The sequence below is a fragment of the Oenanthe melanoleuca genome, chromosome 2 (assembly GCF_029582105.1).
Source record: "Oenanthe melanoleuca isolate GR-GAL-2019-014 chromosome 2, OMel1.0, whole genome shotgun sequence".
NCBI lineage: Eukaryota > Metazoa > Chordata > Aves > Passeriformes > Muscicapidae > Oenanthe > Oenanthe melanoleuca.
The window spans coordinates 69,562,261-69,581,289 of NC_079335.1; the positions used below are offsets into that span (position 1 = coordinate 69,562,261).

Below are 19,029 nucleotides of genomic sequence, written 5' to 3' on the forward strand. Positions count from 1 at the left end.
CAGTTTTCCTGCTTTTATAGCATAGTTGCATAAGCCACCATGCACTTGATTGAAATAGAGAAGTGATTTTTGCTTATTTGCTGTAACCAAAATCTAATATAAATCTGTAGTATCCATCTTTTTCCCTCCAAAGTGAGGAAAAGAAAATTGCCCCTGGTGCTTTGAACAGCTGCATTTTAAAATGGTTTCATATTTTAAATATTACTAATATAATTCCAGCTGTCTGTGTATGATATTAAACTGATCTCAGAAAAAAGACAAAATAGCTGCAACACTGATGCCCTTTAGTCAATTACTGGGAAGTCTGCTAGATCCCTCGAATCTTGTACCCTGGAATTGCAAGAAAATACATTCTCACAGCCTTTTTGTAACTTCAGGCTCCTCCTGAACACCATGTTGTGTTTTCTTTTTGCAACTGGTTGTGTTTGAAGGCTCTTTCAAAGTCTTATTCTGTTGACTGTGTAAGAGTCTTCTGCTTCCAGCTATCGTGCATTTGTGGTTGCTCTGTGTTTTAATAAAGGTACTGTTGCCTTTCTCCTGTACTTTTATTTATATCCACTGTATTGGATTTTCTATTTTACACTAAGTAATGAAATCTGTTGGAGCAGAGAATTGCAGCTTTTTCCAAATTCATCACTTTGAGTACCCCAGACCATCCTGTAAATAACTTCATCAAGGAGCATTTCTTTTCCTCTCATGTGCATTTGTGCATCCTTAGTGTTTCTCAGATGTTCTTGTTAAAATTATCTCAAAAGGAATTTTATACTCTTAAATATCATTCAGTTTCCTTCTTTCATGTCTCTCTCTGCCAGTAAAGAGTTGTCTTCTTCCATGCTTCCTTTCATCTCTTGGAACAGATCTTACATTTCTCATGTATATCTCTTCTTTCAAAGTACATTTTATTTCCTGTATAATCTTTCACAGAGACCTTTTGCCCTATGAAAACTTTGACTGATTTACTCTTTGAAGAAATAGAAGTTAGACTCCTACTCCTATGTATTTTGTTTGATTAATCAGAATAGTGCTTTTAAATATTAGTGAATATCTGATATGCAGGTCCTGTTCAGGATGTAATCAGCATCCTTATCCCCACGTGCCATTTTTTAGATGGCTGTTCCATAAAGACATGAAAAATGTACAACCTCCCTGCTACTCCTCCCTAGATATTCTGCATAAAGGATAATCTATTTTGAAAACACTAAAATGCAAAAGATAAGGTCCCAACCAACTACTGAATATTCACAGCCTCTCCTTGGGTGTGAGGAACTGCTCATGAAATATGAGAGAGAGGAGATGTGAGTATCTTTATCTATGGCAAATTTAACAGCAGCAGGAGGTTCCATTCACACAGGTATGGGCTGGGTAAAGGTTTTTATGAACCATGGTGTGTAGTGGGTCATGCTGCAGCAGGCATAAGCTTACTTACTTACTTACTTACTTACTTACTTAGGGGAAAATTTTTAAGCTAAGTTCCTTCTCAGTTCTTTAAGCTAATCATAGAAGTCCTGTAAGTAAGCCTTGATTTATTGCTGAACGTTGTCTGTGAGCATCCCTGTGTGGTTAAAACAGGGAGAAAAAAACAAAACAAAAGTGTATGCCTATGAAAAAGTGGAATAGATAATCTTAGTCATATGCTTCCCCAGTGATGTATCTGAGTGCAAGAAAATGTGTGACCCAGTTACCTAATAAACCAGAGCTGATGTTGCATTTTACCAATTTTGATATCCACAAATCCCATGGCACACTTTTTCAACTCAACTGCATAAGGTGTGAAAAATCATTCCTTTTGGTTGTTTTAGTTATTGACTGCATAGTTTTATTTCATGACTGCTTCAGTCAGACTCAGATAGTCTCAGAGCTCAGATTACTGCATGCCTGTTTTAAAGTTTCTTCTTCCTTGCTACTTTCATTGGGTTTTTCAAGTTCAATAGTAACCAGATTTCTCATTTTAGGTCAACAAATATGACTGCTCAAGCAGTAATACAATACTAAATTTGTGTAGCCTTTTTTAATTTTCTGCTTTTAGCACATAACAAAAAATTACTGTACTGATGATTTTACACAGGATAATAAATTTTCAGGTTCTAATGGTACCTAACAATCCCAGCCTTTTTTTCAACATTGAATAGGAAGTTTCCTGTAGTATTTAGGGAAAAGTGTGATGCTGAGGTGGTTTAGCCATGGCCCACAGCCAAACATTTACTGAGCTACTCACTCACTGCCCCCCAGCCCCAGCAGGAAAAAGGGAGAAAATAGGGGGAAAAAACCCAAGAATGGGAAAGCCCATAGACCCAGACAGGGAAATCATTTACTTATGACCACTGTGGGAAAAACATATTTAATCTCCTCTCAATAACATAGTTTTGGCTGGTTGAAGCAAAAGAGACAGATAATAAAGCCACATCTTTCCTCCCACCTTTCCCAGCTCAACTCCACTCCTTCACTTCCTTCCCAATCTCCTCTTTTTTATGTAACATAAAGTTACATAGTTGTTTTATTTTTCAATCTTCCTTTGGCCCATCCAACTCTGTGTTAAACTCCTTGAGAAGAAAAATCCTTTCTTTCTGTTGCTCAGGGAGAGTTGTTTCTCCAGAACTTTGTTTTTCATGTTTTATAATAATTTCCCGCTCTTCTCTATTCCTAGTATTTGAAAGGAGCGTCAGGTTTGGAAGGATGTCTTTCTCCATTTACATGTATTTGACCCTTTAGAAATGCTCTAGCCAGAGTAGATCCTGACACCTGCCTCCCTTCCCAATTCTGAGCTATACTGGCTACTGTGGTCTTTCCAATGTGAGAGGACAGAGGGAAAATAATGTTATAAATAGGTCTTGTTAAATTCCCCTTGCTTTATAGGTCACATCTGGTTTTGTTTGTGAGTCAGTCTGTCACAGGTACCTTTAATAATGCCCTTTACAGCATTGAAGGGAACCCTCAGGCAGCCCAGGGCTGATAATGCTGCAGCAACTGTGGCTGCACGTCTTTTTTTACGTAATTAAGAGAAAGGCCTTGTGCTCACAGACATTATGTGCAGCTGTAACACTCTCCACACTGGAGAAAAACTCTTTAAAAGCACACCCACAGTCAAGGGGTTTCCTCCAGGGGAGTAACTCTTCATCACTGATTGTGTAGTGTATGGATTGCTGGGCAAAACCTGTCTGTGAAGAATGTAATTTTAAATTGATATTTTCTCTCCGTATTTACAAAAAAAATAAAAAAATAAAAAAATTGCACCAGTAATCTTTCTGCCTTTTAAGTTATTCTTCCAGGTTATTTTAAAATGTATTCTTCCACAGACACCACACAGTAAAAAGGAACATTTGTTTTCTGGTACCATAGGGGAAAAAATATGTTCAGCTTGTTAGAGGAGTTATAAAAATAGAAGGTAAGTTAGTGTGCCTGATGCTGTTATTGTGACATGCAAATACTTGCAAATCTGTCCAAGGATTTCTGAGGTTTTCATTGTTCTAGCAAGATAATATAATCAAAATCACAAGCTTTTGGTTTTCTTTTTATACCAGCTTTTTAGGTTAAACCTTTCTTTTATATGTAATAATTTGTTACTTTTTTAATATATGCCTTCCTAATTGGAGTTGATTGCTTATCTTGTGTGTGTCCTATGATAAAGTTTCTCTCTGTTTTCCTCATTTTGTGTAAACTGTAGGCCTCATTTTTCTTTTCCATATGCATTTTCTGGATTTCTTGTAAATTAATGTGTGCATCTTCAATGAGTTTGAGGAGCAAACAGTATGTCACAACCCAATTTAGAATCAGTAGCATATGATAACATATTGCTCTTAGCTGAAGCCCCACTGATTTTTGCATATAAAATGCAATTAAATATTATTGTTGTTGTTGTGCTTTTGTTCAAACCCTGTGCAAGGATTCTTAATTATGCCAACAGACTATCATTAAAAAGCTGTGTAATGCTATAAATAGATGTACTATAACTTACTCACATAAATCACTGCACCACAGTTTCTTCCTAATTTTTTCCATTCAGTTAAAGTTTTCATCTAGCCAGTAAAAGACAGCAGCACGTTGTTGCACAGCATGGAATACATTAGCATTTTAAAGATATGACTGTCTGAAGGTGAATTGGTTGACAAGTGTGGTGATGATGCACTGAAAAGGGAGTGGCAGAACTGTGGTATAATATGCCTGTAATGCAGTAGGTGATTCTCAGGAAACTCTGATGACAGTTAAACAGAACCACACATGTTTGGGATGCTGTAAAAGGCAGGCAGCTGTAAAATCTGCAAAGCTTCTGCTATACTGTCTGGGACATACTATTAAAAAAATGAATCAAGTCAGCCTGATGCTTGTGGAGATTTTGATTGCATGTTGTATGAATATGTGTAGGAAAACAACTATCCATTTTGAGAAAGAGAGAGACTTTTCTACATTATGGTGAAAATGTAGAAGCCACGTGATAAATGTCTGTTAGTCATAGTGAGAATTTATGGTGATTTCCAGAAAAAGCATTCTACTATTTTCTGTGCCAGTAGGAGTAAACTAAGTACTCAGAATTGCAGTCACCAGGTAAATAAATTCCATGCTATGGAAATACATAAGGACTTCATCCCTTTTGGAATCTTAGGTAATCCATGAGGTAGGACAACTAGACAGTTACACTGTGGACTGTGGAGAGCCATGAGAAATATGGTGAACCTGCCTTGAACTTGGGATGGAGGGAGCTGAAGGACTGGCCAGAATGTACACCACTATTGAATGTACATTGCAGGTTTTCAGAGGAGATTCAATATCCTTTTAACCCCCAAAATCACATTAAAATGTGGTCCTGCTCACTGACATCACTGATAAAATTAAAAAAGCCCTAATAGCATTCAGCATATACCAAAAGATTTTTATCCTCCAAAGGTGTCCCCAAAGCTCCTGAAGATGACTGATCCTGACAGAGCATTATAGTGGATGCCTCAAACCTTTTTCCAGAAAGCTTCAGGTTGATCATTAATTGATCCAGTTCAGTGATACTTCTCAGATTTGAAAACATGAAGATATGCAATCCACATTGATAATGATTGAGACTTTCAGAAAACCCTATTTAAATCCTAACTAAAAGCTGTGGTTCAGGGGCAAAGAGGAAAAGAACATAATGTTTATGCACAGCAGACTTCAAAACCTTTTTAGTCTGTGGTTTCAGATCTGGAAAGGCTGTTACTGGGCACCTTTGCTCTGTAAAGGATGGGCCAAACATTTAGTCTGTGAAAGGACATGACCAGAGCTCCCCCAGCTACCCACTGATACTCATTTTTGCAGCATCTTTGTCCTCATGTGCCTGCTTCAAAGGGCATTCTAGCACTGTCTTTTCTGGGAAAGAGATTTACTGTGGAGTTCTCAAGCAATTTTGGGGTTTTTAATACTCATGAAAAATTCAGCACAAGATCAGCATATGGTTCAGTCACTGACTTTGTCTAGTATTTTACATTTTTTAGAGAAGAGCTGCACTGCTGCTGGATTCAAAGAGAACCATTGCAAAACTCCTCTGTCTTTTCTTGATCATAAGCATAGATAGGAAATTATCTGCAATGAAACACATTTTCACTGGGAGAAAAAAACAGAGGGTAATGTAACTGAAAAGTTTAACTTTAGTTGACAAGAAATGCACAGATTCACTTGCAGTACTGCAGTAGTGTGTCTTTTCTTAAAGGATGCTGGAATTTCAACCTGTTTACATGGGTAAGTAATAAGAAACATTTTTAAGAAGCAGGAAGGAAACAAGACTGATATGATAAGATCAAGATATTATATGCTTGAGATATAGATATGATATTATATTATATATTATATGATTGAAATATAATATAATATAATATAATATAATATAATATAATATAACATAACATAACATAACATAACATAACATAACATAACATAACATAACATAACATAACATAACATAACATAAATGATGCAAGTTTTTAATTCCATGGAAATGTGTGCTTGAGTTGATCATGTGATTAATTAGCCCAGCTGTACAGAATGAATTGGTTTCTTAGTCTGGAAAGCTACATATTAAAAAAATAATAAAATACACTCTAAGGAGGTTTTTATTTTGTGAGATAGGTTTGGTTTTGGGAACATTCTGGCATCAGCTGCAGGGTAGGTGCAGTGAGAGCTTCTTCTGAGCCACTAACTGTGTTAACAGTGATGCAGGGCTGTTTACCCTTCAGTGAAAGATGTGCTCTTGAGCAGATTAACAAACAGCCCTGCAGGGACAGCTGTAACCCCTCTGTACACAGCACTTTGTGGTAATCATAACTGGTGCAGTGTTGCCATTGTATCCCCATTGCCACATGTTCCTATCTTGTCTTGTGCCTGATATCCCTATGCAGGGCGATATCTGTGCAGGAGAATTTGCTCACAATTTTTCTTTATTATCAAAAGGAAGATTTGAGCCTTTCAGCTGTTGAGCTGTGGTGTTAATTCCTTTTTTCAAAGAGAGTAGACTTAAAACCATAGAATGATCTGAGTTGAAGGGACTTTAAGGATCTTATATTTCCAAGCACCCTGTCACAGGCAGGGATGCTTTCCATTAGACATGGAGCTCAGAGTCTCATCCAATCTGGCCTTAAATGATGGAGGATAACTGATATTTTGAATATGTAACATCCATTGTTGAAATACACTGCATTATTGAAATGAACAGGGTTTTTTTTTTTTTTCATATATCGATACATAGATATAAAAGAGAGTATTTTTATAATTAATTGCATCAGAATGAGAAGATGACATGGCAGGATTTTGTTATTTCGTGTTTTGATTTAATTTTAGCTTTATTATGCAGGTGAGTTTAAGAATTTGGAAAAATACAAATTTGAGACATTCTGTCATACCTGTGCCCTTTGAACTAGTAAGTTGGTGTACACTATTTAATTGTATATGGTACAAATAGAAGCAATAGTTAGGCACTCACTCAGAAACACACTAAAGTTACCTACTCTTGCAGGTAACTTTTGTGAGTCATCTTGGGTGCATTCAAGTACCCATTGGTAAGGAATACATAAAAAAAGAAATAGTAAATGTTTTAAAGGATGACTGTGTTGTGTAGCTTTCCCGCTTTGTTTCCTTGGAAATTCATTAAAATGTTAAAAATCAGTCATAAGAAAGCTACTTTCTCTCCACCACTGAAAGCAAAGTGTTCATTAAGTATGTTCTGGGCCAGTTTTAAAAAACTCAAAAAACCTAAAAAGTAATAGAAAGGCATTAATTCAATTTAATCCTTTCCTAATGTTTAATTCTTCATTAACATGTGTGAAAATGGATAGTATGTAATTTTAAATAAATACAAAAGCATCTGAAATTTTGCTTAGTTGAAAGGGAATACTAAAAAAAAAAAATTAAAAATTATCTTTTTGAAAAATTAAATTGACATTGAGAAGACAAATTTTACTGTAAGTTTAGCAGTTGCTAGAAACACTTAGCATTTTTTGAACTGTGCAGAAATTACCTGATTTATCTTTTTCAGAGTAAGTTAATATCCAGAATTATGCCATGTGATTCCCCATAGTAAATCTACTGAATACTTTTTTTAATGCTTCCATGCTCATTGTGAAGGAAAGGGATTTTCTGCACTTATGGAAGACTAATTGCAACAGTTATCTCAAGTTGAAGCCTGAGGAGGAGAGGTCAAGGAATAGATAAAATAAAATAAGTGGTAATGAATCCTCATGTCTATGTATTCAGCAGAGAGACCTAAAGAAGCTCAGGGATAAAAGAACTGAAATGCTGCTGTCACCTCTCAAATGGAGTCTGTCACCCAGAGTTGTGCTCAGGACAAGAGGGAGGCAACTGTGACACCAATTTTTGCAGAGCTCCAAGGGACACCAGAGGACTAATGACTGAGAAACTCAGTGTCTGTGTGGGCACATTAGTGTGGAAGTAGAATGTAAGATTTGGTTGAGGGTGATAGATGAAATAAAAGTCAAGACACTTTTGTAGAGGAAAAGAAAAAAAATCTCTGAACTTTTCAAATTTTGTAAGTGAGAATGATCCACTTTAACAGGCTGCCTTGATTTCTGGAAGACAAGTTCCCTCACAAAATGGTCTTGGAGAAACTAAGCAGGCATGGTTCAGGACACATATCTTTACATGATGAAAGATTTAAAATTTTATTACTTATGCCCATTGAGAATTTTTTTAAATGTTGGGTTTTTTTAGAAGTCACTCATGTCCCTTCAGTTTTGTTTCAGGATCAGATTTTTTTAAGTAGCTTTCTGCATTGCTCTGAAACCTAAATGTTTCAGTGAAATTTGCTTATCAACCATAAAATATCTACAAGTCCCAGAAACAATAATTTGTTGTTGAAGCATGTCCCATCAGTCTTCAGACTGTTATTCACAGAAGTGCTATAGTATCACACAGTTCAACACAGTGTGAAGATCTGTCAGCTTTTACAGTGAGCTTTATGCTGCCCAAAGGAGATCTGTAAATAAATTTGCTTTGTTTTATAAGGTATTTTTAGATCCTGTTCTTGTATAAAATAAAGCCTGAGTATGCAGGTACACAGACAGTAGTTTATGTACAATTCTAAGAGATGAAAAGAAGTGTCAAGGAGTAATCTTACTGTTATTCATAAGGGGCAGATTTACAGGGCTTTCTTTTCTCACTTTAATATAACCAGATAGATTTATTTATGAAATAACATGTATATTGAGGGTAGATCCAATTGTTAGTATGAAATAAATAGCAGGCATCTTCCTTGCTTCTTCATAAAAGTGTTTCTGTCTAGTATTTGCAAGTAGCCACTCTTTTTACTATTCCATCTTGCAGTGTAGACTGGGCTCCAGCTTCTGGTGTAGCCCAAAATATTCTTGTTGAAGATTTAAAAAAAAAAAGAAAGCAAAACCATCAGATTTAGGTAATTGAAGGCATTTTAAATCTGGGCATCTGGCACAGCTATTTTTCTGTCTCCTTTGTCACACTGAAGAAATATGATTTATTGCTGGTCTTTCAGTTCTTGCTGGGCCATATTTTGTTCCTTTCTGTTTACTCCCTTCTACACTGGGAGCAGAGGCATGAAAATGCTGTTGAGCATATACTGTTGTATTTCTGTACCACATACCACTGTACACTGGGGAGCTGTCCTTTCAATGTGTTTCTGTTAGATACTAGAAACAAGCACCTGAATAATGCAAGTGTGAACCTATAGATGAGGAAAGTTAGCTGAAACCAGCAGAACTTGTTATCAAAATGGCACCTTTCCCTTAGTGTTGAGAGAAAAACAAAATTTGAATAAGTTGTGCTGGAAGATGCAGGGTAACTGGTCTAGATAGGTATTTCTGCCCTGAATCCAGTGAATTTTGCCCTCTGGAGAGCTGTTGGTTTTTGCAAGAAAGACTGAGCTCTTGCTCTGAAGCAGCTGTCAGTATTTCAGCATACAGCCTCAGACCAAAGAACTGGGCTTCCTTGGAAACTGCAAAAGGAAACTAATATGGGAGAATAGCAGACACATAAGATGCAGACCTTGATCTGTCAAACATTAAATAATGATTGTCTTCTCTAAGTGTGGTGTCTTTTGAATAGCAGTTAGGAGTTAAGGGATGAGCTTCTGCAATGGAAGTTTCTCTTCAATCAGCCAAGTACACAACAACATTTTCCTCCCAAATAGTTTATAGAATTTGCTCACTGCATAGGCTGCAGTCCATACAGGAGTAGGCACAGCTGAAAAGGCTTCACCTGCTGGAGCACTGAGAGAGATTGTTCAAACTTTAAACCACACTTGGTATGACAAAGCATGACTCATAGGTCCTTGGATGGAACAGCTGCCAGTCTCAAAAAAACCCAAAAGTTTCATTTACAGCAAAGTTACTTAGAACAAGTTAGAATAGCTTTTCTCTTCAGCCAAGGAAAGCTCAGAATTGCTGATGAAACAGAGAAAATACCAAACTTGAAAATAAATCTCATATTGAGTCCTTCCAGGGCAGACTTTCCTATGGCCTTCTTCTGGAAAGCCCTTCAGCTTGTAGTGGCTTCCATCATTGAAATAACCTCAGCAAGTCCCATCAGAATCTCTAGGAAATATTCCTGTCCAAGAAAATGGGAAATGCTGAAGTTGGGTGCACTGCAGCAGAGTAATATCTCACTTCTTCATGTTTTTTTCCCTAATTGCTCCATCCAGTCTTCTGAAAGGTTCTTTTTGCTGCAGTTCTAAGTGACTCTCTTTTAGATGGACCCACCTGACTTAGAGTGAAGCATTCCCTTCTGATCACACTCCTTGGGAAGAAAAACAAACAAACAAACAAACAACAAAGAAGCAGGTTTTTTTTAAATACTGATATTGCAAACTGCAAACCAGCAAGTTCTGCAATGACCCAAACAGAATATGTAGGATGGCCCTGATTCACCAGAGCACATCTGTGTATTGAGCACATGTTTTGTGGTTTCTTGGAAGGAATCATTATTTGAATGTAGCTGGCAGTGCCAGTGCTGCTAAGGACGGCTATCAGGCTCTGTGGGGAGGAATCTATTTTGAAGTGCACCTTGGACTCAGGATTGAAAAAGAAATTACCTTCCTCATGCTTATTAATAACAAGAGTCTGCTAACAAAATCAAAAAGAATATTTTATATTGTTTCTTAAAATATGTGGCTGAAAACATATAGTAGTCTCATATTTTACTGCTTTCTTCAAAGATACATAATGTAAATGGTGGGAGCAGCACTGGCAGTCTATAAAGAAAGTACATAATCTATAACTCTTGCTAATATCATACAGAAAGAGTTTTTAAGCAGTAAATAATTCACCAAGAGGACTGGAGCAGGAACTAAATGTGAAAATAAATGTCTTGTTACACTATAGATGTACATTTTGTATTCTTTCTTCCTTTCTAGGAACTATGGTTTCTGTAGCTTAAACAGTTGGTATTAGGTGCCTGTGTGCTGAGGTTTCAGTGTTGAATAATAAATTATGATACTGTGAACTACATGGTAAAATTTTATCAGTTAATATGTATTACCTTGTAGTTTCTTTTAATTTTATCTCTTTGAACAGCAGCAAAATACTAATTGTCAACATATTTTTTTTCTGATTGATATATCTGTCAATCCATGTTTAAAATGCAGCATTTCAAAATTAATCAAATTACATAATGGCATGGAGTATATTGACGATGTATGCTGGAAATAACCAAAACCACTGTTGGGTAAAGAAGTCACAAACTACTCCCAAATTTCTAAAAAGTTTGGAAGCTATTTAAGTGCAGTAATCATAGAATAGATTTGATTAATCCACAGCATATCTGCCACTACAAATAACACTGCCAAAATCAATCAGCTGCAGCTATGGTATTGCTTTTTCCAGGATGTGTCTTCACATGTACAAATGTGCAGGTGCCAGTGTGTAAACCAGGATTCCAAAACAATAGACATAGAACATGGAATTGGTAAGAATTAGACCTATTTTAAACCCTTCAATATATGAGACCAAGAACTAAGACCTAATCCCTCAAGGAGACAAACAGGACCCTCATCTTTTACTGTGCTGAAGGACATTTGCCAAATGTCTCCCAGGAGAGGGAAAGAGGAAGCAGAGCAGCCTTTGTGCAGGAGCCTGGAGACTAGGGAATTCATCTGGAACACTGCAGAAACAGGAAATACAGTACTTGCTTGAGTGATTTTTAAATGGTTTCATTTTGGAGCAAATTAGTTGCACCTGAAAAGGCTGCTAGGGCTCTACCTCCAAAATAACCTCATGCTCACTGATAAGCATTTCTCTGTGGGGATGGGAAGTGACTTGAGGTCTCATTATCACAAAGGGCTGTTTTGATGAAGGGCTGCACATGGAGATCACTGTTTAACCTGTGGATCTCCTGTTAAAGCTTGAAAACCTCTGGAGCTGGCCTCTGTTTCTGCCACTGGCCACTGTGGCTTTGTCTGGAGCTGTGTTGGTGGCCACAGGTGTCACTGTGAGTCACTTCTTGTCTGCCAAAGCTGCCTCCAGCCTACCCTGGGGCACATGAAGCAGTCATGGAAAAAGCCTGCTTTGTGAACAAAATCCTACCCATTGGGCTTTAAATGTTACCTAACCAAAGGTGCCCCTGCCCAAACAGAGTCCAGAAGGACACAGGCAGCCCCTGGGGGCTGGAACAAGCTGCTCTGTCCACCCAGGTAAGGTACCCTGACCTCTGAGGGGCACATGGACAATCCATGCTGGAGCAGGACACACCAGAGGGCACTGCAGGCCATCAGTGCTGGAGGCTGGATCGGAGATTGGAGAAGGGCAGCAGGGATCTTTAATCACAGAGCAGCAAACAGTGACAGAAAGAAACTATCACACATCTCAGCCTCCTGCCTAGCACAGGAATTCTGATGGACAGAGCATAATGCTCTGCAAAAATAGGGAAAACTGAGACCAGGGAGTGTGGAGGATGGATGGTTGTGTAAGCGTCTGTCTCTGTGTTTATCTTCGTCTTCTGTCTTTTTTTTTTTTTTTTTTTTAAACTGCAATCAGCAGTGAGAGGTTTGTTTTTGTTTACAGTAAATTAATTCTATTAGAATGAGCTGACTGCAGACTGTTTTGCCCACAACAGAGTTCTGAGCACATTAAGGTGCCTCCTTCCAGCCAGGAGCTAAGGACCTGGTGGCTCTGTACAGAATCATGGACAGCACCCTCTCCTGGGCATTTCCTACTTCTGTGACTTCCTCCTGCAGATCTAATTTTTCTCAGTTGCGTTTCTAGGATTCCAATTTTCTCAATGTGTTGCACACAGAGTGTCCCAGGAGGACAGGCTTCTCCTAGGTGACAAGGCACTGGAAGGTCTGGTAGTTCCCATTCCTGTCTTCCTGTGATGAAGTCTGAGTTCCTGTGTGCAAAGTTACATCTCTGGAACATACTATAGAAAACACTTCCAAAATTGCACACATGCTAATGTGGAAAATGTTCAGAAAATAAAATGCGTAGAAGAAAATTCAGAAAATGTTTAGAAAATAAAACCAGGCTGATTCTGAAAGCTTTAACACTTGCTATGATTTATGCTAAATTTTGTTTCGTGGTTAGGCCTAGTAATGAGTATTAAATACTAGTTTAGCATATATCTGCCCTACAGTAAGTTGTTGCTTTTTTCCCCTGATTAAATTTCTCAAAGAGAACTGATTTTCAAAATTGTGTTTATATTAGGTTTTTTTTTTCAGGAGGAGGAAAGTTTTTCATTGAAAACTTTCTATCTTTAGAAGCTGCTGAATATAATCATTAAAGAACAATTGGGAGATTTCTACAAGAACCTGTCATTCCTGAGATGGAAATATAATGCAAACCATTCTTGTTCCCTTTTATTTGGCCATGGTAAGGAAACAAAAGGTCTGCTTTATGAATGCAGTAACAGCATATACCCTCCAGACATCTGCCTGTTCTTTGATTTCCACCTAGTGTGAGTCAGCCTCCTCTCCTCAAGGCTAGGAAGTGAGCTGTTGAATAAATAGTGGTGCTCAGAAAAGAGGTGTTAAAATATACAGCTTGCAACATTAAAATTTATCATCACTGTTTCACAGGAAGTAGAACAGCTCCTTACTGTAGGTTTGCTTTTCATTAATTTATAGGTGAAAAGAACTCTTACTTCTACTTGAATAAACTTTTATCTCTGTTTAAACTGGCCATTGTATGGGCCAAAACCATGTTTAGCTACTTCTACTCTTGACTAATCTAATACAGAGATTGACTTTTTGATTCATTTATGTTGCTGTGTGGCCCTGCTTCTCACTATGTCTGACCCACTTTTAAGTGTTTATGAGCTCCTGATAAGTGCAGCTGGGTGCCTGATTCTTCATTTTGGTCTTTATTCTGTGTGGTGAGTAACATTTGATCACTCAATTGTATGCCATCTGTAGTCTATCCAATAAAATACTAGCAAATCACCAGTGAAATACAGAAAGAAATCCATTCTTGATTCACTTGGCAATCTGTAAGCAGATGCTAAAACACTGGAGGCAATGTCAAAGGTAAAAACTATGAGTTACATGCTATCTAGAAGGCCATGGAAGAGTGATGCTGTCAATGTGCTTCAGATGTGATCTTCTAACTTAAATGCAGAGCTGTGCCTTTGAAATGCTTTTGGTTTTGCTTTGGATTTGGTGCTTTTAACCACAGGGCAGATGAACAGGAAACTTTGGTCTTTGAAAAAGGGCTGCATAGATACCTTTCAAGCAGTACTGATGAATATTTTCCCTGACATGTCTCATAGATGGTTTGGAAGAAGGAAAATACGTAAAAAGAGAGATGAGCTTAGTTTTCTTAATTTCTATTGAAAAAATAACAAAATTCTTCTGATCAAGTACCAGAGTTAAAGACTTTATTGTTTAAAATAATGGTATTAAGCAATTGCCAGGACTATAATACTTCACCATTATTAAAGACTGATATAGTAATAAACATGTTACTCTCTTCAAACCGATTCTTTGCAAAGTGCTGTTTCAGTCTGTTCATAGGTTCTTAAATATATAAAACTTAAAGGAAGAATTGAGGGGATCAGACTGAAAGAAGCCTTGTAATTCTGCCAGTTAGTTGAGCAGCTCTGGCTGTGTGTGTTGGTGTGCTCCCTTTTACTCTGTTACTGTGCTGCTGCTCGGTGACTCGTGGCTTGAACAGCCGCAGGGTAGGCACGATTTCTGAAGGGTAGTGAGCATCGTTTGCAAAGTTAGTCATAAACAGGCTGCATGTGCAAACTGGAATCTGTGCATAAACATTAAACATCCCCTAGGTTCCATGGAGGAATTTGTCTTTGCCCAATATGTGGTGAGCCTGTGAATTTAAATGCACTTTCTGTCCCCCACACTGAATCACTGGCAGTGCTCTTGCGTGTGTGTCTGTTGATTTTCTGGTATTGCTAGTGCAGCTCCTGGCATTGCCAAACTTGAAATTTCGCCAAAAGGGTCATGAAAGCAAAAAGCCTTATGGTGCTATGCTTGAGGGAAAACTCATTTTCTAAGGGGGAAACGAAAAAAATCAGAAATTAATGTTGATAACTGAGGGGGTGGCATTTAGAAGAACAGATGAGAACAGAGAAGAGTTCATAATTCTCATCAGAAGAGATGTTATCTATGTCATAATGCCTGTACTAACCTCAAATAAAAGCAAAAGCAGCAATTTAAAAATTAAAAAAAAAGTTCAAAATGACGAAAGATGTGATATGTAGGAGATTTCTAGATGTCACAAAAAATCCTTGATCCTTGTCTGGTTTTGTTAAAGCCAATAAAAGTGTTTTGGAAGTATTACAAGAAAAAAAGGCATCATAACCAAGTAAGGGGTTGCCACTAGATAGAAAAAGTATAAATAATCAGTATGAAATAGAAGGTGCTGCTGTGATGGGATTGTATTTGGAAAGAAACAGAGTGATGTACTCAACAATTTGGTATGAAATCAAGTAATATGAAAATGTTTTATAGTATTTAATGGGTACAGGTTTGGGTTAAGTAACTTTCCATAATCAAAAGATTTCAGTAAGATATTTGATGCAGTGATGCTCAGCATAAAAGTACTGACACTTCCCATCAAAAGACCACAGCCTAATGGATTTTGAGTGGAGTAACTGGAAGTTATCAGTGGAGATGTTCAATGAAGGTGTGTGTGTCATGTTGTGCAAGAATCACCTCTCATTTTTATGCTATTATATATTTTTTATTAATGATCTAGGAGGTATGTGAAGACATTCACAGACAATAACTTTTGCAGAAAACGTAAATACTGTTCTGATAATAAATATATTCATATTGGATACTTTAGAAACAGCATTAATCAAGAGAATTTTTAATAACTTTCTGACATGATTCTGAAAGAGTATGGGCCATAGCTAGGATATTGTAAGGCTGCAACTTTGTATGATATTTTGGAGAAAATGGGAGACATGGAACAGCAGACAGGGAACTCCAGGGATGTTACAGCAGAAGGTTGCACAGAGTCAATCATGGACATACTGAGGGAAATAAATGTACATATGTCTTTGTTTACTGGAACAAAATGTTAGGATTTGTGTCAAAAAACCCTTAAAAATGCTTGAAGGTTGTTGAGGGTTTTGAGAAGAGACTGTAGAAAATACTTAGGAGGAGATTTTTACACCTAACTGTTTACCTGATCAAAAAGACAGTTATCTGTGTTTACAGGAATAAGAGTAGGAACATTAATCTTGAGCTGAGAAAGATATAGTGGGGCCAAGGCTTCAAAGTAAGAATTATGTAGCACATTTTTAACAGTTTTTAGCAGTTCATCTGATTAACCACTAGAAGTTGATGAATTCTCCATCTCTTGATGTCCCTATATTCAAGATTGAATACTTTTCTTGTTGTGTATAAATTAAATCAGTTTATTGCTTCAGCTCAAATAAATGTGATGGAGGTTATTAACATAGGCTAAATTTGAGGAGATAATAGCATGTAATTTTTAGGAATCTTCTCACCTCTTAGAAGTCCAAGTTAACTTTAAAAAAACAATTAACAATTCTTTATTTTTGTAGGTGTATATTACAGAATGATCATGAGGTCTGGGTTAACAGTAGGGTAATTTGACAAATACCCTCTGGATCACCATCTCTATCAGCTTCTTGACTGTTCCATCAATTTTTGATCAGGAAAAATTCATTTCTTTTAGGTTATTTCTTTATACATTTCAAGGGCAGCTGAAAATTTGATGTTAGTTGTGTTTATTTCTAAATTTTGAAGTGAAAAGTGAAGCAGGATGCATGCATAGGCTAATTGCTTCTTGAGCTCTTACTGCTGCCTTACTGACCTGGTTTGTCAAACTCTCTAAATAGATGATTAGATATATGCCACAGGAATCTGAAAACAAAATCCAGCACACAGAAAAGCAGTATTCAATATTCAGTGCCCTAAATGACATTGGAAGGGACAAAAATATCCCTATATGGGATTACAGGGACAAAAATATTCTTATAGTCCTTTACTGATCTACGAGTATATAGTTTTTCTGGAGACTTCTTGAGTATCAGAAAAAGTTTAACAACAAAGATGGACATTTCTTCCAGTAAGACCAATATTTGGACCTGCAGTTCCCTCCTTTGGCAACAGGGAGAGAACAAGAGCATTGCTACCTCAGAATTTCAGTATTAGATTCTGTGAATTGCCTTGAAGGACAATTTCCCTCCATTGACAGCAAGGCACAAAGTTGATTTTAATACAGTGAGTCCCATCAGACCACCTTTGTTTCTCCTTAATGACATCCTGTTACCTATATTATTCAAGAGATCAGACTAGATGGAAAATATTTGGTCTTTAAATCTATAAATTCATATGTTTATGCTCAGTAAAGAATTGATAGGGGTGTAGTCTTTCACAAATGATTGAAATTGCTAATTTACATATCAAAATGGGAATGAGCAAATAATTGAAGCATTATTGCCTCAGGCCAAGAATAGGTTGATTTGTGAAGCATGCACTCCTAAAAATAACTTGTACCTATTATTTGAGGATATTTTGCTTGTTAGCTGCAGAACAACAGCATGGCATTTTGTGAGATACTCAGGCACCACTGCCACCTTGCAGAAAACAGCACAGTGCTATGTTTTTAACTGAGCTATGCCAACTTATTCTAGCTAAGAAAACAACCAGAGTTTGTCAAGCCTTAGAGGAGTGATGTGTAACTAAGGATCACTGCTAAAGTCATCTGTATGATTCAGGGAAAATTCTGACAAAGAGATCAACTTGGATGTGAGAGATTGAGAGAACAGGAGCTCAAAGAGCAGTTTGACATGTTCCACAGAAAAGCTTCAGCTGGAGAGCCCAGGGAGGATACCTACTTGCTATCCTTCTAGTGGGGTCAAGGTGGAGAAGAAAAATGTACTTGGCCCTATAGCATTGAAAGGCACTTTAATGTTGTATTCAGTATAGACAGTGGCCTCCATCTTTTAGCCCAGGACTTAAAAGGTATCAGCTGGAAGTGACTGGAATGGTTGAGAGGATAGCACAGTCCCAGGGAACATGAACAGTCAGGAAACAGTCTTGTGTGCATCAATCCCCTGTATGAGCTCTTAAGGTCATGTTGTTAATATTCTAGGGAAGGACATTTGTGAGGATATTTTCATTATTTTCATAGCACAGCAGTTTCTCTTTCACCAGAAGCAGGTATTCTTATTTTCAGTCTGAAGACTTTTAAATGGTACCTCTTGACCTGCATTCAGAATTCTTTCACCTTTTTTTTTTAATGACTAGAGCTCTGAGAGTGGCTTCTCTGTCTACTAAAGTAAGGAAGATCATTGTCTAAAAGTCAGTGTCTTGTATCTCAGTTCAACTAGTTTTTGATGTGTAGATTTTCTGTCTTTTGGAGAGAATAGTACAGAATGGAATGTATTACCAAATATAAACCCAGCAGAAGCAGCAGTCTTGATTTGTGGTGTGCCTTGTTCCTGCAGGAATTTCAGTGCAGAGCTTTGTGCACTGTGAGCACATGGTAAGTGGTGATCAGTAAGTGGTTTTGATCCTTCCACTATGCTCCTTTGAGCCAACAGCTGACAAAACAGGAAGGAAGAGGTGTACTTATGTGCTTTGCATTTCTTAGGATCTTTGGCTGACCAGCCCAGCCACAGTGTTCATGGGTAGTTGAGATTTACCTTCTTTCACAGCTGTCTTCTAGTGAAAGAAATTCAAATTAACAGTCACACAAGAGATAATGTCAGGGCTGAAGTGTGAGTGCTTGCAGGCTGCAGGATGGAGAGGGTGGCTGAAGGCTGTGTGTGCAGCTGGATATGGCAAAATGTTCTAGAGTGTGCTTCACCAATTGCAGCTCTCTGAAGCAACCTCTGGCTGCAAACCTCTCTTTTCTACAGTGAAAATGGAGGAAGGAGAACATTCTTTGGAGGGAATTCTGGTGTGGTGAACAGCTTCATCAGGCTGTTTAAACACAATGGAATATTGGGCTGGCCTAAAGAGAAAAAGAAGAGTGAATATTCCATCTCTCCTCCCGTCCCCTACAAAAGGAGGGCATTCTGTTTACCTTTTCCTCATATGATTCTTCAGCTTGTAGTTGATTTTATGTGCTTGCTATGAAAACTTTTTCTCTTGGTTTTTTTTTT

The 19,029-nt window shown here is 37.5% G+C and overlaps 1 protein-coding gene across 1 annotated transcript in view; it reads left to right on the forward strand.

Moving 5' to 3' along the window:
• The window catches only part of ADCY2 (adenylate cyclase 2), a 199,363-nt gene that overhangs the window by 107,481 nt on the left and 72,853 nt on the right, over positions 1-19,029 (forward strand). The gene's annotated exons all lie outside the window — the stretch shown is intronic.